This window comes from Centropristis striata, chromosome 15 (genome assembly GCF_030273125.1).
Source record: "Centropristis striata isolate RG_2023a ecotype Rhode Island chromosome 15, C.striata_1.0, whole genome shotgun sequence".
NCBI classification, from domain to species: domain Eukaryota; kingdom Metazoa; phylum Chordata; class Actinopteri; order Perciformes; family Serranidae; genus Centropristis; species Centropristis striata.
In genome coordinates, this window is record NC_081531.1 from 23,715,007 (window position 1) to 23,739,661 (window position 24,655).

The 24,655-nt window shown below is 36.6% G+C and overlaps 1 protein-coding gene and 1 non-coding gene across 2 annotated transcripts in view; one reads left to right on the top strand and one right to left on the bottom strand.

Annotated features, from left to right (window-relative positions):
• The window catches only part of LOC131986284 (kin of IRRE-like protein 3), a 249,033-nt gene that overhangs the window by 17,908 nt on the left and 206,470 nt on the right, over positions 1–24,655 (top strand). The window lies entirely within an intron of this gene.
• trnap-agg (transfer RNA proline (anticodon AGG)) lies at positions 7,719–7,790 on the bottom strand. The gene has a single exon. It is a non-coding gene; the product is annotated as a tRNA-Pro (tRNA).

A 24,655-nucleotide genomic window follows, 5' to 3' on the forward strand; every position in this document is an offset into this window, starting at 1 on the left:
GTTGGGCTACTAGTTACCTTATGTCCTGCTTCTAATGTTTCTTCCCATTGTTCATCTGTTATTATAATATTTGCTTCCAATTCCCATTTTTCCTTGACATAATAATTTACATTGTTTAACGTAACTTCCGTGGCTCACAGTTTGTGAATTACTTTTTTTTTAACGTAACTTGGCTCACATCACCCTTGTAACTACTTCACTTCATTACATTTATTCACTACATTTATTTACTGTTTAAAATGTCTTTTATAACGCCTAATCAGGAAGTTATTTTTGCCTTAAAACATGTGCCCAGAACATGTTTTATTTCCTTTTGAATATTTTTCTAAAATCTTTGGGCAATCCCAAAAAATCCACCAGCAGCCCACAACCCCTCCAACACATCTCAGAAGTATTACTGTACCTTGAGGAGATAGATGGAGTAATAAAGGACCTCTTCTTGATATTCCAATCAAACTCCCTCCATGTAGGGCTACTAGTTACCTTATGTCCTGCTTCCAATGTTTCCATGTTGGGCTACTAGTTACCTTATGTCCTGCTTCCAATGTTTTCATGTTGGGCTACTAGTTACCTTATGTCCTGCCTCCAATGTTTCCATGTTGGGCTACTAGCTACCTTATGTCCTGCCTCCAATGTTTTCATGTTGGGCTACTAGTTACCTTATGTCCTGCCTCCAATGTTTCCATGTTGGGCTACTAGCTACCTTATGTCCTGCCTCCAATGTTTCCATGTTGGGCTACTAGTTACCTTATGTCCTGCCTCCAATGTTTCCATGTTGGGCTACTAGCTACCTTATGTCATGCCTCCAATGTTTCCATGTTGGACTACTAGTTACCTTTGTCCTGCCTCCAATGTTTCAATGTTGGGCTACTAGCTACCTTATGTCCTGCTTCCAATGTTTCCATGTTGGGCTACTCGTTACCTTATGTCCTGCCTCCAATGTTTCCATGTTGGGCTACTAGTTACCTTATGTCCTGCTTCCAATGTTTCTTCCCATTGTTCATCTGTTATTATAATATTTGTTTCCAATTCCCATCTGTTATTATAATATTTGCTTCCAATTCCCATTTTTCATTGACATAATAATTTACATTGTTTAACGTAACTTCTGTGGCTCACAGTTTGTGAATTACGTTGTTTTTTTTAAACGTAACTTCTGTGGCTCACATCACCCTCGTAACTACTTCACTTCCGGCATTCACCTGGGCCTACATTTATTGACTGTCTAAAATGTATTTTATAACGCCTAATCATGAAGTTATTTTTGCCTTGAAACTAGGTCAGTGGTTTTGTAGCCTAAATACACAGAAACTGCAGCCTGTAGGGCGAACCGTACATGTGTATATAATGATGGGTAGTAATGCTATTTTTAGAATGCTCTGCTGTAGCATGAGCCGCCAAACGCTCATATGACATGTGTGCTATTGACTAACTGTCTACTCTGTCATTCAGGTTGGAGATCTTGTTGGTTTATGGCCTGTGGTCTTCCTAATGAAGACATTTGATTAGAAGAAAATGAAAGCACCTTCTTGAAATAATAGTTCAATGAAATTACAGAGCTATAATAGACAAATGCTGCAGTCTAGATGAAAAGGATTAGTACATTATTCATCTGTAATCAAAAAAGCCTGTCTACAGAGAAGGTATGTGAAATATGTTTTCATGACCACTGTAGATGGAATGAATCTCTCGCACTCATTTTCACATCTAAAGTCATATCCAACATCTGAACATCAATATTCTGGGCTGTGGAATGTCTAAGGGCTTATCTTAATGTCTTGTTCAATGCTTTTGGCAAAACTGGTAGACAATAGATCACACAAAAATAATATTAAAATTGCCATGAGGTTAATACCTGTTCTATGGCTTTTACTCACACACTCTACTTTTCAATGTTATTACTATTTACCCTGTAAAAAAAAAAAAAGTTGTTTTTTACGGTAAAAAAATTTTGGGTAAATATGGTAGAACTTTTTTTATAATTACAGTAAGATTGCCATTTTATTCCATTTTTCACTGTATAAATAAAAACGCTGTTTTGCCATATAATTGAAATACTTTATAAATGCTGCATAAATTAAAGACTTTACGATTAAATATTACAGTATATTTTTGTTAGAGATATGGTGTTTAGTACATTTATCAGTTAGAAAAAGCATTTTTTACAAAAGATAAATGCAAAAATTACAGTGATGGCTTACACATTTAAAACTTTATCTCAGAATATCAGTTGCTTTTTACTTAAATTTGCATCTAAAATCTCAGAAAATATTTTTTTTTTACTCGTAAATTTACTGGTTTTAATCTCAAAGAATATCTGATTTATTTTTCACAGAAATTTGAGTTTTTGTCTTTTGCCACTTTCATCTTTATTCATGATATTCAAGTTTGTTTATATATTACAGTATATTTTTGTATTTTTATTTTTTTTAAATAGTGTTTTGGCTGATATATACATCTACGATGTTTCATTGTTACTGAAACTGAATTAGCCCATTTATCATTTTATGGTCCTTTACTGTCATGGTTTAGCAGTTTTTCACTGTAAAATCTACAGACATTTTTTACAGTGTAGCATTTTCAGGGGAAATGCAAGTGAAATTCTGAAGAGCCCTGCTTCCCCCCGAGCAAGTCAGGCTGCAGTCTAACACACCTTGTAGCCACAGGTGCCAGCACAAGGGCTGCTTTAAGGACAGACTAAGAACTGTGCCAGGACTATGCAGATGATATTGGGGGGGTCTCTCACATTGCATTAAAGACTACATCACTTTCTGTGAAGACAAGATTGTACACTGCAAAAAAGGTGTGTCTAAAAACAAGATAAAAACACTATAATTTCACTTGACAAGATTTCTTGAATTAAGAATGTTAAATCTAAAAATAAGTATGTTGAACACTTAAAATAATAAATGTACTCTTAAAACAAGATAAATTATGTAACACTTCTAAATCAATTTTTTTTAATCTTGGTGAGAAACAAATAATTTGCAAGTCAGTCTGCTCGGGCCAGTTCATCGCTGCTTGCAGCTTTAATTTATCTTGTTTTAAGAGTTAATTCCTTATTTTAAGCATACAACATGCTTATTTCTAGATTTAACAATCTTAATTTAAGAAATATTGTAAAGTGGAATTATCTGTCCATGCAGCAAGATCATTTCCCTCAGATTTAGTGTTTTTATCTTACTTTTAGACACACCTTTTTTGCAGAGTACCCTGCCAAAAAGATCTGACTACCATGACTCCCCTCCCTCTATGAGAAGGCAGCAAGGCAAGGGTGGAGGAATAAAGCACCAACTGTGATCACAACCACACGCCTCTTCTCTGCCAAGCATCCAGCTTGCCAGTTTACAGGTGTTGAAAAATGTACTGGACAACCCCTGAGCCTTACATTTCCAATGGGATATCAGGAACAGTGGTGTTCTTTGATTCACTGACCCTTGGCTAAAACCAATAAAGACCAGGTGACTCTTCCTATTCACTAATGTGACAGAACAGAGGACTCTGGCAACATAAAGCAGGCGGCATGTACTTTGTAGTGGGTAGGGACTGGATGTGACAGTAATATTAATACACTATCCTGCTCTCCTCATCTGGGCTTGTATTATCAATCAAATGCAGACTGCACTTTCTATCACGATAATGGATTAACTGAGTTTGTGCTGGATTTGTAAAACAGCAAAAGCAACTGCACTTAAAATTACAGTTAAATCATTCAGAAACCAGAGCCATGCGGGAAACCAACCAATGTCAGACGAGCAGCAAAGGAGGCAAAATGGAACAACGGGAAAAAAGTGGAACAATTCCAGGAGGTGAAGGGGATTACAAACCCATCTCCACCTCCCCCACCAAGTGCTGATGTCTGTAGCAGAAATTTAACAGCTGTAAAATAGTTCGGCTGCATAACAGTGGCTAAACATATTGAATTTCCTAGAAATTCTTAAGAGGATAAGTCCCCTGGTTGTCTGCAGCTCGTCATCTAATATCTCACTGCAGTATCAGTACACTTGTTTTATTTCAATTATAGTATATTAGTTTTGCTAATTCAGTGATTATTATTATTATTTTTATTATTATTAGGGACCGAGCACTGAGGAGCGAGGACCCTATTGTAATTAGTCCATCTATTATTCTTATTCTTCTGGAAAATAAATCGCCTTTTGGGGGGCTTTATCACATTCCAAAACTCACTATATTTGGAATGTAAGTCAATCTCTGGTGGAATGTATGTATTGTAGTGGTCCCGGGAATTGGCGTGGCAAAATGACTCAACCCCTGGAAAATCAAGAAAATTAAGCCCCCCGCACAGGAAGGTCGGAGAGACACAAAATTTGCTCCATACGTGTATCATGGGAAGACACTACAAAAAGTCACAAGAACCCATACTTGAAAACTTACAGGAAGAATCAAAACTTGTCATCATGCATGACAAGTTTGAGGCATGCATGATGACAAGTTTTAATGGTTCATCACTGAACAGTTCTACATAACAATATTTCATAAAGCCCCGCCCCTTATGTTTTAACCACTTGTATGAGGTGTCAGTGCACTCAGCATAGAGTCCCTGTTTAACTGCTGATCGAATACCCCGCCCCTTTTGATTAGCCATGCCCCCTTTTACTAATTTATGAACCGTTTGTCCTTGAGACTAGGTGTTATTACAGTTGCAGATGCAGAGCAGGAGAACTTAAAAGTTTGTTTATTCAAAGAATGCAGCAGGGTAAATCCTCACAGAGTGAAAGAAAAGGGCTATGAAACACCTGACTCTGAGTAAAAACTAAACAAAGAAAAGTCGCCACCTACCAAAAACCGGAAACTGAAAAAACAGGATTGGGACTAAAGGGGGAAAAATAATAAAGAACACAAAATCACTCCAAAAGGAGGTAAAAATAAAATGTCTGAATCAAAAAGCTATGAAACTAAGAACTGCACTTAACTAATAAATTACAAAGAAAAATCACTCTTGCGAGGAATCCAAAAGGGCAAAAACAAGACAAGCTGTGGCAAGAAGGAGATAAGTGGCTGGTATGGTGACGGGGTCAAACACACTGGACCAAGACAAGGGAAAACACAGACTATTGGAACACATGGAGGGTAGGGAGCACCAGGTGAACACAATCTGTAATTAGGGGAGACAATCAGACAGATGACACACGGGGAAGGGCAAGTGACCTGAAACGAGAGGAGGGTTACTATTTCAAAATAAAACAGGAAATAACAAGACCAGAACACAAAATAAAACACCACCCACTTTGTGTATGAAAAGTCCAAGATGACAACAAAACAGCATTGCTGTCACATTTAAAGTATTTTTAATTGCACATCTCGCTCAATTCCAACACTCAGCTAATGTTACCAGACACTGGTCTGCATGGTTTATACCACACACCACAGCTGTATGAAAAAAAACATAAAATATGTACAATGTTTGAATTGGCGACACAATGTTATAACAACTAAAACAATCACATAGAAGTTACGAACCAACAAGAGATGATTGTTTCCCTCAGTTGCAGGTCTTTGCAGTGGAGGTTGTTTTTAGCTCTTGGCAAGGGAGCGCATAGCCCCGGCTAGCTTCCCGGGGTATTCCTTTGTAAAAAGCTTTGCTTCATTGCTGCCTTGGTGTTGAGTGTGTAGATGCATGGACAGTGTGTAAGGTCAGTGCCAACCTTCCTAAAGGCCAGGAGAGAGAGTTAACATGAAAACATGTTGATGAGCAGACCCACTGTTTAAATACTCTGAGCTGGTAGAAGGACAATCCAAAAGAAGAAAGTAGAAAACATTTTTTTTTTGTTTTACAAATTCAAAATAATACCATATTTCTTAGCAAGCTTTCAGGTTGTGTGAGTGCAGGATAGGTACTTTTGGGGGATAGCAACAATAAAAATGCTGCATGGCCAAGGTGCCACTTCGAGTTTGTCAAGTGGAATGTGGAGTAGGAGGGGAGGGGTAGCTAAGGAGCTTTGGAAAGCCTGGCATCTCTGGGGGCGCAGGAACTCTGTCAGTCTGATCAACTCACATCCAAGGCAGCTAAACCTGGGAAATGGAACCAAGGAATCTATGTGTCTTTGAAAATCACTGTTACTGTGAGTGATAGGCACATTATGACAAAACTTTGAGAGGTGAACTAACTGCACATCTGCACAAGGATAGGCCAAAAAAACAGGTTTCATTTAATTCTTTCACTTTGGCTCTATATTCTTTATTCTTTCCCTTCCCTCTCCTGCTGCCTCGCTGTGTCTCCGCTCTTGCACCCTGTGGGAGTACGGCACTTGTCAAACCATGTAAAACTCCAAAGTCTTGACATGACAGAGCTGCAGCGACTCATGGGATCTTTGAAATCATTAACAGACAATGACTTGGAGAGTATAATGCCACTCAAACCTCTCTGGTGCTCCATAGAGTTCACAATTTGGATATTTTGTATAGCAGGAACACTCAATTGAAACAAAGAGAGTGAGGAAGTAGAGAGGTCAAGCAAATAATGTCAGATACATGTGGTTGTTGGTTGGATGTATTCCAGAATGTGATCAGTCTTCAGACTTTGTGCATGAAAAGAAAAAACTAATTGGGCTGCATATTTTCAATTTATCAATGACATAAGATTTGAACACTGGGTGTCTAAAAACATAAATAGATAAAATCACTAAATCTGAGGGAAATGATCTTCCTGCATGGACAGATAATTTCACTTGACAAGATTTCTTAAATTAAGGTTATTAAATCTAGAAATAAGCATGTTGTATGCTTAAAATAATAAATGAACTCTTTAACAAGATAAATTAAAGCTGCCAGCAGCGACGAACTGGCCCGAGCAGAGTGCACTGACAATTATTTGTTTCTTAGCAAGATAAAAAAATACTTTAGATTTAGAAGTGTTAGATAATTTATCTTGTTTTAAGAGTTAATTTCTTATTTTAAGCATTCAACATGCTTATTTCTAGATTTAATAATCTTAATTTAAGAAACCTTGTCAAGTGAAATTATCTGTCCATGCAGCAAGATCATTTCCCTCAGATTTACTGTTTTTATCTTGTTTATAGACACACCTTTTTTGCAGTGTATGTGATGTTTGGCTTGAGCTGGTGAGAGGTGTTTCACTGAGTTACTGACTCTTCTTAAATTAAATGACCATAGAATATGAACTGAATAGAAGGGACATTGCACTTTAATAATTAGGCTGGTAGACAACAAAATAACAATGAAAACACATGTCATTGGCCCCTTAAAATGTGTAAGCAAGCATTTTCTGTTTCCTGATAGCTAACTGAAGCTGCTCAGTTAGCTCAGTGAACTGTGCTGCCAGGATTACGTGGAGCACCAGGGGCCTGTGGAGCAGGGGGATACTGGTGCGGTTGTTGAGCTGAGCAAGAGAACAATGGAACCAGGTTCAGCAGTATGGCCTCATATTTGAATCATCGAGTCACGCAAGCAATAACACACACTGCAGAAATCTAAGTAAGATTAAATATCTTAGATGAAGGGATATATGCTTATTTTTGTCAACCACTCTACCCACTGGGCCACAGCCGCCCCAAAACAACGGATCTCTTTTTTTAGTTTCAATTCAATCATTTTCTAACTTAACAAGACATTGCAACCTGCACAAGTGACTGATCTTTTTTTAAAGTTTCATTTCACTTTATAATATATATATATATATATATATATATATATATATATATATATAATATATTTGAGGTTTTCTTGTCTCAAGGTAAGGGCTCATCTGGGATTTGAACCCAGGACCTCTCGCACCCTAAGCGAGAATCATTCCCCTAGATCAACGAGCCACTATTTATTGGGCCCAGTAAATATTTCTGTATTCTTTCCATTACTTTCTTGTGTCAGGGTGGATCAAGACTTTTAATGACATTTGCCTACCTGTACATGCACACCCTGTAATCTGCCACAGCCTGCTCTTTCTACCTTACATAGAATGCGTCTCTATCCTGACATTATATTGCTTTTCATTCTCTCAGAACTACATACCACCACAGGAGAAAAAATTGTCACTCAGCATTTAGATTTAGCTGAATGATTTGAACTTGGAAGTCCCTAAATGTGGCCTGCAGCTAATATGTTTTCGTTCAGACCTTAAAAAAGAGGAGAAATAGACGTGTTGTAGTGTTGGCCGGAAATGTAAATGCTGCTACTGATCATCGACTTGAAGCTATTTTCTCTTTGCACCCTGTAAAAGCTGCATTGTTCATACTTGGTTGTCCTGCATGTTCACTAACAGAATCCTCTTTCGAATAGAAACACTGGATTATGTATGATAAAAGTTGACAAGTTGTGGTGTAATATTATTATTATTATTAGTGGTAGTAGTAGTATTATTAGTATTATTATTATAACACCTCTCAATGCAGAAAGCAATGGTTACATGTGGCATTTGGTGCCTTTTCAATTATTCTCTTCACTAGGCCCACCAAGTCAGATTACAAATCCACAAAAAACTGTAAAAACAGCCTCCAACACATGCCTAACAAAAACAAGTAACATTGCATGGTTTGTGATGTCCATAGACTCATCATCAGTAATGCATAGTAAGTATATACCTGGATTTAGGTGAAAAAATACCAAAAACACACTCAAAACACAAAAACACATAAAAAATTACAAAAAACAGTAAACACAAAAGATTGCATTAAAATGCTGAATGCACACTGCAAAATTTGAAAAATCTCTGCAAAAAAAAAGTATAATCATGTTACACTTGGTCGAGGTGTTTTTTTACATTTTTTTTTACCTTTGCTGAAAAAGAGTTGACTCACTAAATTGGACATGGAAACTTTTGGAAAAGCCAAAACTTTAGAGTTCAGCTGACAGCAGGGCTCCATGCTGCTTCATTTCTACATCGTGACGTCATGAAGAAGTCGTGCTCTGGCGCTTTCGTGGACTCCAGAGGGTTAAAACACCCAAGAGATTCCACAATGCACACATGCTGCTCATGAAGGCAGTTTGAGTGGTCCACGCCCACGCCACAGGTCTGAGGCAGAGGAGCAGAAAAAACTGAGGCAATAAAACGTCTCTTTGTCATTGTCATGGAAATGTCAACGTTAGTAAAGTAATTACCAGTGTTGGAATGCAATCTGTTGCTAATATAGTAAGTGCTCCTTTAGCATACCAATGAGCAAAAGAAAGCATACAGCACAACACATTTAATCAATGCCATTGTTCTCTTCAGCAGCATTACCATGGTTTTGTATATAAAACCTAAACAAGGAGATGCTGCTGCACAATGGACATGCCCAGTTAATAGCTGTGCAAAAATGACAAGAATACTTGCTTCACTCTCATCTTAAGTAGCTTTGTTATACACATTTGGCTCTGATTGAGTTCAGACAACACTCAGAGTCAGAGCATGAAGTACTGAAGTAACACAGACGATCAACATTTAAGGAGCAGTGTGTAAGGTTTAGGAGCACCTATTGGTAAAACTGTAATATGAGATTCATAGTTATGCTTTCATTAGTGCATAATAGGGGTGTGACGAGATCTCGCGAGATTAAGCGCGACGATATTTCTCGTCGTGTTAAAAACATGTCTCACGAGATTTGTGAGCTCTCCAAAAATTCTATTGGTGACCTGTGGGGCAGTAAAAGGAAAAGAAGAAAAGGAGGGGAAGCAGCAAGCAGCCAGAATGACGTCGCACAGTCCTGCTTATAGGCTAACAGTTAGCTCTGCAGCAGTACAGTGTGTATGTGCTGCTGCTACAGGAGGTGTTCACTTATCAATGTCTGTTAATGCCGATTAATTCAAGATCACTATGTTTATGATCAGTGGAGACACTGTGCATAATCAGCCATGCTGCTTTGTTTATGATCAGCTGCTGATGTTATGCACAGTTAGCGATGGCGGCCACAGTTGCTTCTCCCGTGTTAAATCCGTCGCTTATGTGATCACGGTCGAAACTTTCGATAAGCGATTATGTGACGATTGAAAACCATACGTCACCTCCGGAGTCTCTAAATCCCTCTGGAGCCTTTTTGTAATGGAGACACACAGAGTGAGTGGACATTTGAGAGGGCGTGGCCTGAGACTTTCCCAGCGGCCACTCTCCCCCTGAAGGAAACATGCTTATATTGTTTTCACTTGAAAAAAAGAAAGAAATATTTAATTTTACTCATTTTAATTTAACTTTTATAAATTTTAGTTTTAGTTTCAATTTGTGGAAGAAGCAGTTTATTGAAAGCTCATGCTTACATCATGCATGTAAAGAGTTATAATAAAACATTTCAAAATACATGTGCAACTCGGTTAAATAAAAGTCTGTTGGTCCAGTCAGATATTGTGTCATTGTAGTTTTCTTGAAATCTCGTCTCGTGAGCTGAGAGTATCGTCACACCCCTAGTGTATAATAATCTGAAACTAGAAAATTTCCTCTGGGGAAATTTTGAAAGGGCCACGGGGGCTACTGCCGGTGTGAAAGCATTTTTGGCAAAACCATAATACCTATCATTGATCCGACTTCACTTTGAGCGTCCTGAGTTCTTCCTGAACGTCGACATGTGATTTTTTTAAAGAAAAATGAAAAAATAGCTTTGTTAGAGCGATCTAAAAAAACTGTTCCATCTTCCCTTTTTCCGAAATCTCCCTGCGTTTTTAATATGGGAGCCAATGAGGCTGTTGGTGGTGTTGGTGCTGCATCTGTGCGTCGTACGCCCAAACTATAACTCTGACAGCTTTACCAGAGGATTGTGAGTGAGAAGGCAAATTTTCCTACGTTTCTATGTATAAATTATTTCTGTAGAGTGAAATTTGTGGCCTGGAGCGCAGTTTTCAAATTATTTTTTTGACAATTTCTTCTCTCCCTCTACACTCTGGCGATGATGTCACACACTGTGACACAAACATTCCGTGCAATACCCATTATAATCTCAGAATTTCTCCAAAAATGATCATGGTCATTGAACAGGGATTGATAAAAAACTATATGACCTATCAAAACATGGATTAATACACCTATACACAAGACTTGTGTCTACTGTTTAAAGTTTAAATGGAGTCTCTAGGTGAAATTATGCCAGAGAAGTAGATTAAAAATCTACTTATTTATAATAATAATAATGCAATTATTGTTCTTTTTCGCTCATTTTTTGTCGGCCGTCCCATTCATTTCAATGCAAAATTTTGGGCAGTTTTTCACGACTTACGTCGCGAAAAATTCGTATTCTGTAGAGAAAAGAAATAGCACACCGATCCCGATCAAACCGCACGTTTTGATATATAATTTGTCCTGCAACTCTTCAAAATTATAATTTTGTGATGTATAACACAATAATAACACAATAACACAATTCAATCATTAAAGACTCCTTCTAGCCATGTGTCAAGGTATAGCTTATATAAAATACCTTTCTTTGAATAATAGCCTATATAATGTTCACATCCAAAAAGGTAAATTATCTTGTTAAAATCCTTTCCCCCTATTAAAATCCAGAATCAAGAAAAACTCAGACTCAGACTTAGAAACTCAAACATTCAAGTGTAGGAACATTGTAGGAACCTATTACAATATTGAAAGTTGAAGATTTCCACTTTCCTACAAACATAATTAGTCCCTGCAAACCTAATTGTTATTACATTTGTGGGAAATCACGTGTTACGTTTATAGTAGGCAGTGGCTGTTACGTTTGTGGAAAATGTATTACGTTTGTGTGATTACTGAATTAAAAGCTGTAGATATTTATAATGTTTGTGGTTATTACGTTTGTGGGCATTATTATGTTTGCAGGCTTTACACAGGTATCGTCACCACTGGATGCCACTGACTCCTACACTCTGAACGTGTAAAGCTGTTTATTGTTAAATAGATAAACACTTTTCAAATTGGCTAGGTCTGGTTCAAACAAAAGCAAAAAAATGATTCATTTCCATTTTCCAATTAAACAAATGTTCATCTTGTTCAGCCCTATTCTCCCTGATTGTATTTCCTAACACTGTTTAATTTTTTTAACGTATTCATCACATACCAGAAGTGGAGTGGTTCGGAACTCTGGTTCTATTTGCACATATTAATATTAGGTAATATGCATACATTTGGTGCAAAATCCCCTTTTTATACAAATGAGCCTGACGGAAAAAAAGGCCAGTTAACAAACACCAGCAATAACAGCCACACGCAGTTACAGTGAAGTTATGAGCATGTTCACAGAGCTGGTGGTAAATGAAGCGCAGTTATAAGGACAAACAGAAGGTCGACTCACACTCATTTATTTAGGGATTTAGTGACAGGACGCTCCTCTCAGCTCCCCATATGTCATTTTGTAAAATACATGAGAAATTATTAAGGTTAATAAACAAATACATGTCTGGCTCTGTCAGTGTGTGTGTGTGTGTGTGTGTGTGTGTGTGTGTGTGTGATATGATTATGATAACTGATTGGCTGGTCTGACAAGCTTTCTTTTTTGTGATTAACATTATTTATTTTCCATTTTCATTGTACAACAATAAAATAAAACATAAAAATACAACTCGACAAGATTTCTTAAATTAAGATTGTTAAATCTAGAAATAAGCATGATGAACACTTAAAATAAGAAATAACTCTTAAAACAAGATAAATTAAAGCTGCCAGCAGCGATGAACTGGCCCGAGCAGAGTGCACTGCAGATTATTTGTTTCTTACCAAGATAAAAAAAATCTTTAGATTTAGAAGTGTTTGATAATTTATCTTGTTTTAAGAGGTAATTTCTTATTTTAAGTGTTCAACATGCTTATTTCCAGATTTAATTACCTTAATCTCAGAAATCTTGTCAAGTGAAATTATCTGTCCATGCAGCAAGATCATTTCCCTCAGATTTAGTGTTTTTATCTGGTTTTTAGACACACCTTTTTTGCAGTGTGTGGCTTGTGTCTCTTTTATTATATATCTTACTATATTATACCTATACTCTGAAGACACGCTTACTGTATCTTTGTGGTTTAATGAGCCGAGCCTGGTTTATAAAAAGCAAAAACAGCAAAAGCCCAGCCCAGGTACACGTCAGGCTCGGAGTTATCCAGCGCTTCAGCCCTCACAGCACACACTTACAACTGTAGCGCATTTATACTCTGCCACTTGGATAATTACAATCAATTACTCATGTAAAAAGGAGTCACATTGCACTCAGCTTTCAAGCTTTTTGGGCGTGTTTGAATAATAATATCATGAGCAATATATCCCACCACTGACCTCCAAATCACTGTCCAGAACACAGTGGTTGTCTCCACCAAGGCCACTAAAAACCTTGGTGTGTCTCTCGACAATCAGCTGTCCCTCATCACAAACATTAATGCTACCACCATATCCTGCAGATTCTTGCTGCATAACATCAGAGGAATCCGCCCGTTTCTCACCCAGAAGGCAGCACAGGTCCAGTCTTCAATCTTCCCAAACTTTCACACACAACACCCCTCCTCCCTCCCTCCACTGGTTACCAGTGGCTGATACGCTTCAAGACTCTAGCTCTGGCATGCTTCATTGCTAATGGTTCAGGTCCTACTTACATCCAAGATCTGGTCAAACTCTACACCCCTGCCTGTCCTCTCCGCTCTGCATCAGCCAAACAGCTGCGACTCCCACCCTGCGTGGGTCAACTCGCCTAAAAACCACCTCCAGTCTTTTCTCTGTCCTGGAACCCAAATGGTGGAAGGAGCTCCACACCGACATCAGGACCTCAGACAGCCTAGACATCTTCCCCCGCAGGCTGAAGACCCGCCTCTTCCAACAGTACCTCAGTTAAGTCATGGTCAACTTATATTAAAAAATAAATAAAAACTCTTCTTCTTTTCTTCTTTAACCCTTAACAGGGCATTCATTAAAATACTTGCAAATTCCAAATGTCAACCCTAGAGAATATTGGAGGATATCACATACAGCCAGAATGTGGACTGTGTAAAAACAACAACATACGGACCCAGGGGGAGGGGGGTCATATTTTGAAAAAAAAGTATGAGATTAAAGTGGCAAATCAACGAGAAAAAAATGTGCAGATTTCAGAGATTTAAAGTTGTGAATCAGGGAGAAAAAAGTTGTTTTTTTCCACTTTTTCGCGCAAATTTGCCACTTTAAATCTCTTAAATCTGCAACATTTTTTCTTGTAGATTTGCCACTTTAATCTAGTAAATTTGCAATTTTTTTCGCGAAATATAACCTCCCCCGCCGGGTTTGTATCTTTATTTTTATTCAAACTTAATATGCCCTAATATGCTGTCATAATCAAGTTCTCCTTGTACAAGTCATTGTACGACTGTTTCTTGCAGATTTATTTTCAAAATTTTTCATTTTTACATTGGAGGTCAAGGTCAATAAAGTTAATAATATTATATCATTATCATAGTGATTGATGAGATGTCATGGTGTCACTGTCTGTGACGTAGCCTGATCTTTGCTGATTAGCTGGAAGAAATCCATGTGGTTCTACGACCAAACAGAGAGACATGGGGACCCCATTTAGATATCCACTGAAGTTACCAAATATAGTTCTTCGCCCGATAAAGGGTTAACATACAGCACTCCTGTAGCGATTACAGATGGCTCTTTAAGTTCTGTATTTACTTGATTCCTGTGGTCTGAGGCTAGTACCTTCAGGTTGAATGCAATTATTATAAGTCACTTTGGACAAAAGTGCAGCTAAATGACATGTAGTGTAATGTAATCTTAGCTAGTGTAAGTGATGTGCTATCAGTGGCTGCAATCTGTTCTTTGTGAATTCTCCCCTCAATCTCATGTGGGCCCCAACCCATAGAGTTTTCACTTTGTCAGTTTGTTACTCAGGTTCATTGTCCTTTTCAATTTTATTATTTTGCTGCAAAAAGGAATGATGTGATTTTGTGGACAGTTAGTATTTATAACAATCTTTTGATGCACATTATACATTAAGCACATAAATACAGTCTCCTTTGGCAGTCGGATACATCTGTGTTGGTCTACTGACTGCCTTGGAGTAGCTGAGCTTAATGAAGTACTTCATTATGCTGCAATGTATTGGGTTTGGTCAGTTGCCATCCAATTACTGGAACTGCAAAGGAAAGGAAGCAGATTTCTTGATGGCCCATTTCACAGCCAACACATCACTCATATGTGCTTAAGGTGGGAGATGTGAACAGAAGAAGTAGATCTGGTTTTGGAGGTACTTCTGCCTCATTTGATGGTGTACAGTGACACGAGGATGGGAGACACCATTTCCTTTTCTTTCTTTCTTTTTTTTCCACACAAGGGCTGTCATTCTTTAATTAATTTGAAGAATAGCAAACTTTTCATGTCAAGCAGAAACATGGACAAGATGTTGATTTGTTTTAGCATATTATTTTCATGGAGCATTTGTAGACAGTAAGAGCTCTGGGGACTCTTCTGGGGATTAAATAGTCAATACTTTAATTGTCATAACAAAAAAACACAACTATGACATCTACACTGTAAAACATGTCTGTAGATTTTACGGTGAAAAACTGCTAAACCATAACAGTAAAAGACCATGAAATGTTAAATGGGTTAATTCAGTTTCAGTAACAATGAAACACTGTAAATGCATATATCAGACAAAACAAGGTTTGTTTGTTTTTTTTTACAATTTTTTATTTAAAAAAAAAATACATTACTCCACTGTAAAATACACTGGCACTGTGTTTGTAACAAAAATATACTGTTATGCGTGTAATTGCTTTGACCTGGAAGGATACTCATAGACCTGATTCTAGACAGTGGGTTAAAGAGATGTCTTGCAGTTTGGCACTAGAAAAATTGATGTACATAGTAAGAGGGAAAGTTGAGGATTTTTATAAGATACGGAGGCCTTTCCTTATTTTTATGAATGACATGAATATAATGCCTGGGAACAATTAAGCACTGGCATTGTTACCCCTGTACAATGGCTTGAATCTTGTACCACAGCTAGAGTACTATGGTAATGACTTAATTGGGAGAGAGAAATAGGATGGTGACCACGTTTTATAACTCTGCCTTAAACTGTCCATTTAATTTTACTTCATTATTATTATTGTTGTTATTTAATTAATTAATTAATTTTAATTATGTATACTTTCATGATTATTATGATTGTGTATTATTGTTTTATTGTTATTTATTTATTTCCTCCCCATTTTTAATTTTTTTTAAATTTAATTTATTCATTAATATGATGTAATTTAATTTATTTTATTTTATATTTTATTTTTTTTAAATTTATTAATTAATACATTTATTTAATTTTATTGTTTATTAACTCAAGTATTTGTTTTCCTCCGAGATTACTGTTGGTTATGAGAGGGAGGGATGGGGTTTATGACTGTATGTTCGTTGTTGTGTTCATTGTGTATTACTGTTGAGGAAAAAACTCAATAAATAAAGTTTTGAAAAAAAATGCTGTTACATATATACAAGCCATCACTGTAATTTTTGCATTTATTTTTTGTAAAATACTTTTTCTCACTGTTAAATGTACTAATATCTCTAACAAAAATAGACTGTCATATTTCTTGGTCAAATCTTTAATTCATGCAGCATTTATAAAGTAATTTCTTGTCAATTATTTGACAGAACAGCATTTCTTTGGATGGACAAACGTTTTTATTTTTTACAGTAAAATATGGAATAAAATGGCAATCTTAAATGTGAAATCAACAGTGCTAATATAATTTTACTGTGATATTACAAAAAGTTGTACCCTATTTATTACGGTAAAGTTTTGGCAACCACAGCTGCTGTTTTTTTTCCCGTAAAAACAACAGTTTCTTTTTTACAGTGTAACTCAAAGTCTCTATAACGTCATGTTACGATCATAGCCATCTGTCTGACTATATTATGATTAAAAACTCCTGCCCTGATTTGGGGCAATTTCTGGTTCTGCTGGTCCACTCGTGTACAAGCTTAAACTTTATATAAATGAGCCGGCACATCATTTTCTGTATCTGTTCAACCAATTAAATGATCTATATCAGTATTTATACTCTGTATTGGTTTATCCAAACCGGAAGTGGGCAGAAAAGTGTGCCTGTGCAAACATGGGATGGTTTATGCTGAAGTTTTTTAAATAGCTGCATTTGTGTAATCATGGGCAAGAATCAATGAGACTATGTGAGAATCACAAGAGCCATACGGCTGGACACATTTCTACCATCACCATATACTGTCATATCAGCCAGTCCTACCACTCGGCCTATAAGACTTGGATTATACTGCCTGGATACTGGATTATACTTGTTGTTGCAAAGTAAAGTCTCCATTAACATCAGTTCATCATTGAGTCACTCTGTTTTCTGATCCTCCATTCATCATGTAGGCATGAGAGAAAAACAAGGATTTCTTTAAGAATTTAAGGTAATAAATAATAATAATAATAATAATACATTTTATTCATAAAGCACTTTTTATAAAGTAATCTCAAAGTGCTACAGAAACCAGAAACAAAATAAGACTAAGATAAAAATCAGACATGTTAAAATCAGCAGAATATGAAAAGACACAGGTAATAAAGTACATTAACCCTCTAAAGTTCTGGCTGTAAACTCCATGAGGCCAGTTTCAGTTTGATGATGATATACCAAGTAAAACTGGAGACAAGCTCAAATATATTTAGTATAAAATGATAGAACTGGATGGAACCCTCTTATATGTTGTATTAGTAACCTTTGTTCACATTTGCAACATATAAAATTCTTTATTGAACATGATAGCCTTTTGAAAATAAAAAAAATGATTCAAAATCACATTTTATGTTAGACTAAAGGACTAAAAAAGACAGAAAATGACCAAAAAAAAGACAGAAAATGACCAAAAAAACCCACAGTAGAAGACACAAAATGACTAAGAAAAAGACACAAAATGACCAAAAAATACACAAAATAACTAAAGACACATAATGACCAAAAAAAGACACAAAAAGAAGGAAAAAAAGACACAAAAACACACAAAATTACTTAAAAAAAGAGACAAAATGACCAAAAAAACGAAATTGTTACACTAAACAGTCCCACTAGAATAAAAACCAGAGTTGATGACAGGATCACACACAATCACAAGATCACATTTATGTTGGTTTTTCTTTGTTTCTTTTTGGTTTCAAATGTTGATCCAGTAAGTCAGAATAAAAAAGCAATTATTATCAGATCATATAGGTGAGGTTGTGCTGAAAAAAAATATACCAACATGGCGTTTAAACATTTTTAAGTGGTTTATACAGGCAGGATGAAAAGGATTCAATAAAGGACTAAATAGCCTAAAACTCCACAGAGTTAATTCAACAGCATTGGGCTGTAGGTTATAACTACAGCTTAATACACATGTTAAAGTCCATGCATACTAGCTTTCAAGCTTTAGTATGAATAATATATTTCATAATTCCTTTTCATGTCTGCGGTGTCTGCTTATCAAAATCAATAGCAGAAACAAGGACTAAAAAAAACAGTGTCTGACAGTTTCATGCCAGTGTTTTACACAATAAATGGTGTGTGTTATTTCTGTTCTGTAGTGCCTTCTAGTGCATCTTATACTTTGTCAAATAAGATGAGGCATCAAGGAAGAAAAAGCCAGAGTGCAGTCCAGATCAGTGACAATTCAGAGGAGGATCATTTCTCCAGAATCAGGTCTTAGAACCCCATACACATCTTGTTTAAATCCTCTCTATCGACCAGACTCAGTCTTTGGGACCCTTAATCCCTGTTGCACCCACCAACACTGCACAGCTGCTGGCTCCTTGCCTCTCCTTCCTTTCTCACCATTCTGACACTGACCCACAGATCTGCTGAAAACCCCCACGCACCAAACATTCAGATTTTTCTTTGTTTGTTTTTACGTTCTCTCCAAACGTTCTTTCATGGGAACAAGACAGGAAAATGATGCTGACTTTTGGAGGAAGACAGAGAAGAGAAAGTGTGATATGTAGGCCAGTAAACTTGGATTGAAAATGATAGATTATGAAGCACTATCTTGCAGTTGCATCATGTTGAGGTTTCAGATATTACAGAATTTTATCACTTTAAATTCAGCCGCTTATGAAATCTTTTTTATTAGAATTATGTTTTTTGACAAGCAGTCCAGACCAGACCAGTTAAGAATCTGTGTATCATTTGTTCTTTCCATTTTAAATTGGCAATCAAAAATCAAATAATGAAAAACTGACGGTTATATTGTTATTATAACACAAAAATGAAAAAATACTTGTTTTTTCATATTTCAATATTAGGCTCGGATCAAAAATACGAAATGGAAATAAGTTTACATAAATGTTGGTGACTGAAAAGCTTTATTTTCTCTCTTGAAGTCCCAGAATGAAGCAGAGAAAACTCGACTTATCAAGCTTGCCTAATATTTTGCACAGCATACAACCTCAAAATATTGTTCTTTATGATAAATATTTAACCTGTGGTTCTGTTAGTTTTTACATGTTGCATTTTTCTTGTTAATAAAAATATTTCTGTTAAATTTCGGGGTATCGTGACAGCCCTAGTAGCTAAACTTCCTTTTGTTTTCTCTCTCGAAAAAAAGTTGAATATTTGATTTTAATTGTTCTACATTATAAATGGATTACAATCTATTAAAGCACACAGCAGATGTGAAGAAAGACATTTTAGCTGCCTTTTGAATCCAAAGGTCAACGCAAACATTTTTTTCAACTTTGCACAAAATTAAGTTATTTGTCAAACAATATTTGGCAACAGTGTGACTCATCAACATCAGATATAGAAATGTCAGTAGACTGGAGGGGCTTTAAGACTTTCACAGGGCCGTTGAATTGTATTCAAATTTGTTCTTTCTGACATCTCTGGAGTGCAATCCATTTACGTTTAAATAGATGAATGACATATTAAAGTCAGAATTGTATTTTGTATATTCAAGTTTAATGGTTACAGTTTTCCACATTGTCCAATTAAGACAGCTAGTTTGTGAGAAAGAAGAATCTTACTAAACATTGAGGATGTTTCCTACCACTTTGTTACCACTAACTCCAACTGGATCATTGCACCAAATATAGTGTATTACATCATCTTCACCAAATGATTTCACATAACTGCCTGCCCGTCACAATTTGTCTTTTGGAGCCCTTTTGCCATGTTTGTTTTTATTTTTCTTCGAAAAAATTTCTTCTGGCACATTGAATTGTCCCCTTGAAGCTGGCCGTTTGACTGCACAGCTTTCTTGAGGAGCAGTTGTGAAAGCTCTGTGTGTGTGTGTGTGTGTGTGTGTGTGTGTGTGTGTGTGTTTGCAAAAAAGGTGTGTCTAAAAACAAGATACACCTAAACACTAAATCTGAGGGAAATGATCTTGCTGCATGGACAGATAATTTAACTTGAGAAGATTTCTTAAATTAAGATGATTAAATCTAGAAATGAGCATGTTGAACAATTAAAATAAGAAATGAACTCTAACACATCTAAATCTAAAGTTTTTTTTTTTTATCTTGGTAAGAAACAAATAATTTGCAGTGCACTTTGCTCGGCCAGTTCATTGCTTAATTTATCTTGTTTTAAGAATTAATTCCAACACTTTTCAATTTCAAGTGTACAACATGCTTATTTCTAGATTTAATAATCTTAATTTAAGAAATCTTGGCAAGTGAAATTATCCGTCCATGCAGCAAGATCATTTCCCTCAGATTTAGTGTTTTTATCTTGTTATTAGACACACCTTTCTTGCAGTGAGAGACAGAGAGGAAGTTGGGTAAACGACATAGGACACAGTCTTTCTCCTCCTCCATTAGGAGATGCTATTCAAGTCAACCTCTTCACCCAGTGGGATTGCCTTCTTTCTGTCTTGGGATCTATCTTCTCTAATCAGCAAAAGGAATTTGCAGCATCCTTTGGTAACGCCTTTATCACAACGCGCTCACTAGCGTGCTGCTTTTGCACCTGCATTTCCCAGAAATTGCTTGTCAATCAAACAGTACTGCAATTTATTCACACACACAAAAATAACAGGAGACATTAAATGCATTGGTCCTTGTGCTAATATGTTTCTGAGCAGCAAGTGGGGGAAAAAAGTCATCAGCTGCCTGTGAGTGGTGTTACTATTGAGTTGTATACTCTGGAGAAAGAGAAGCAGGGCACACATGTATTATGAAAATTTCACATGTTGTTTTAAAGTCAGAAACCCAAGTTCCTTCCTTCAGAAGTATTCATGTCTGTTCTACCTCATTAGTATGATACACTATAAATTCAGCAGCTGCTCTTTTAAATTACCATTTAATTTTCATGTATACTGCGCTGCACAGTGCCCTACATGTTTGTGTATAAGGAAACAAGTGAGTGTGTGTGTGTGTGTGTGTGTGTGTGTGTGTGTGTGTGTGTGTGTGCACTGAGCAGAGTGACATGAGTGGGTACTGGGGGTATCTGATAAAGCCAGAGTTGCTGAGGAAGTGGCACTTGGCTGTGATGAAGGAGATGAAAGCCAGCGGCATGTTAATTATGCATCTGTCTCCAATGGATAACACTCAGAGGAGACATGTCCTGATTCATTTGGCAGATTATTCTTCACATTTGCTTGGGGATTTCAAGGAGATGATTTATTGATCTTGCTCCAACTGTGTCCTGTTGTTATTGCTGAATTCTGATGTGCCTCTGATAATGGACTGCCGCGACTTGATAAGCAGCTGGAGAGAATGTGTGTCAGTGTACACTGTAGGACAGCAGGAATGTCAGCTTTTCTCATTGGAGCAGCAGCGACCATATTTGAAGATTGTCATGGCTACAACTTTGTGTTCATTCACAATCAGTCAGCTTTATTCTGCCCTACAAAGCCTAACTGCAGTAGCCACATTTTGGTCAAAATTGAGTTAGAACTAAAAATGAACTCCTTGATGTCTGTCTTTATTTCAGAGAAATAATGATATAAAAAATTGCAATGACTACAAAATCCAACTCAAAACCAAAGCAGGCAGTGTGCAGTGTAGCCATGTATTTCTTCATTGTCTTGAATAGTGAAGACAAGAATAATAGAAATTATAAGTTTATTTGATAGGGACATTATTATCTAGATAGTGATGAAGTTAAAAAGTAAGATAAAATTAAATTAATACTAAAATATAACATTACTTTATAATATTAAGTCTAAAATAAACAAATCTTTGAATAGAGTTGTTAAACACTTAAAATATAAAAGCTGAAAGAAGACGACAACATTAGTTTCTGCACTGTGTTTGTAGATTACTATTAGAACCTTTTACAGCAACATTTTTGGGGTCAAAGGTTAAATAAATCGTCATGATTTTTGGGCATAAAAATGACACCATCAATACATGTAGAAATAAGTGTCATTTCACTCACCTTCCTATAACCCATTTTGCTGGCCAGTTAGAAAACGTTAAAAAACGTTTAAAAAAAACTTTAAAAAATGTTTAAAAAAAACTTTAAAGCAGTTTTTCTCACTGTTACTCTTTGTGTAGTTACTGCAGTTAGGCTTTGTAGGGCAGTATTAGCCGAGCATGTTCACACATACAAGGAATTGTTTCTCTTAATAAACTTCCACATTAAAAAAACATACAGCAGAACAACAACAACACAGTTTGGAGGGATACTTAAAGTGTGGTTCTATAAGCCATTTACTGCTGGTAATACAGGGACTATGGCTGTCATCACAGCTTTAGTTTGTATAAGCCAGAAGGAAAACTGAAACGGAAGGTCAGCAATATATGCTGCAATGGATAGAGGCAGCAGCTAAACAAATTTAAGCAACCTTAAAAATAATCTATATTAGTTTAAGATTATGCACTATTTAGAATACATACACGCTTTACCTTGCCTTGACAAATCACAGGACACAGGAGTTTTGGGTTCATTGGTCCCCTGGCACTAAAAAAAAAATCACATTTGATTCCCCCAACTTTAAATTTGATGTAGATGCATGACATTTGGTAGGTGCTGTACACTTAAACAGGTATTGATTTTGTTAGGTGTCTAAAATATGTTTAGCTTCTGCCCCCTTCCACAGCAGCACTGAGCTCGCTCGTCTGTACTCCTGCCACCTTTTCCCAACAGCCATCTACTGCAGCTAATACAGCTACTCTGGATAAGAACCTGATGCAACCAACTCCAATAAAGCCAGAAAAAAACCTTGAACAAAGTCGAGTCAAATCAATGTTATCACAAATGATGAATGATACATTTGTTAATGCGACCTCCCTCCTCAGACAGCAACATCTCCCAACTTCAGCCTTCTCTCTGCAACAAACTACCACAGTGCACTGTAGAGAGGTTGAGAAAGGTCCATAAGATAAGATAAGGTAAAGTAAGGTAAGGTATGGTGTAAGATAAGGTATGGTTTGGTATGGTATGGTATGGTATGGTATGGTATGGTATGGTATGGTATGGTATAAGATAAGGTAAGGTAAGGTAAGGTAAAGTAAGTTAAGGTATGGTGTAAGATAAGGTATGGTATGGTATGGTATGGTATGGTATAAGATAAGGTAAGGTATGGTATGGTATAAGATAAGATAAGGTAAAGAAACGGAAGGTAAGGTAAGGTAAGGTATGGTTTGGTGAGGTAAGGTAAGGTATGGTATAACATAAAGTAAGGTAAGGTATGATGTAAGATAAGGTAAGGTATGGTATGGTATAAGATAAAGTAAGGTAAGGTAAGGGATAAGAGAAGAAAAGATAAAACAAGATAAGATATGATATGATATAATAAGGTATGGTACGATATGACATGATATGATATGATATGATATGATATGATATGATATGATATGATAAGATAGATATAATAAACCTATATTAGTCCCACAATGGGGAAATTGCACTGTTACAGCAGCAGGGTAGCAGAAAGAAGGATCGGTAAAAACAAGGTTGGTATAAAAAAAGGATAAACATAACATAAATATATATATAAAATAAATAAGGGGGAGAATATTAAAGTATAGAACAATATCAACAAGAAAAGGATTATATACACATGATAGGGTGGATATAAAGAAGATGTAAACAAGATGTAGTAAACATTAATTGCACAGGGTTGAAACGTCATCTTTAACATGGCTTTAATTTGTCTCTGCCCTGCCTGACCTCCCTGAAAAACTCGTTGAGACTGCAGGACCTTTCCTGAAGGGGGCATTACATTACATTACATGTCATTTAGCTGACACTTTTGTCCAAAGCAACTTACAATAAGTGTATTCAACCTGAGGGTACTAGACTTAGACCACAGGACATCAGTGTTTTGAGTCCAGTCCAATTTTTTTTATTGGTCTGGACTCCAAGGTATAACTCGACCCTCTTCACTACCTCCCCCTAGATGAGAACCAAAACAGAAGGCCTCCTGGTGCTCTTTGGTCCTGCTGATAGCTTCATATGATTGTTGTTGCACCATGTGCCAGAGCTCTCTGTCAGTCCTCTGTGAAACCAGTCTCTCAGTGAAGACAGCAAGTATTCAACTCATATATAACACATTGGAGTGGACGATGCTGTCCTCTACATGCTTCACCGTACCCTTGCTCATCTGGAGGAAACTGGTGCTTATGTGAGAATCATGTTCTTTGTTCTTTCTAGCGCATTCAACACCATCCAACCCAACATACTCAAAAACAAGCTCACAGAGATGGGAGTGGATCTTTCCTTCATCTCCTGGATCACTGATTACCTGACAGGAAGACCACAGTGTGTCAGGTTGGGGAACTGTGTTTCTGGGACATTACTGAGCAGCACAGGGGCTCCACAAGGCACTGTTCTGGCTCCATTCCTG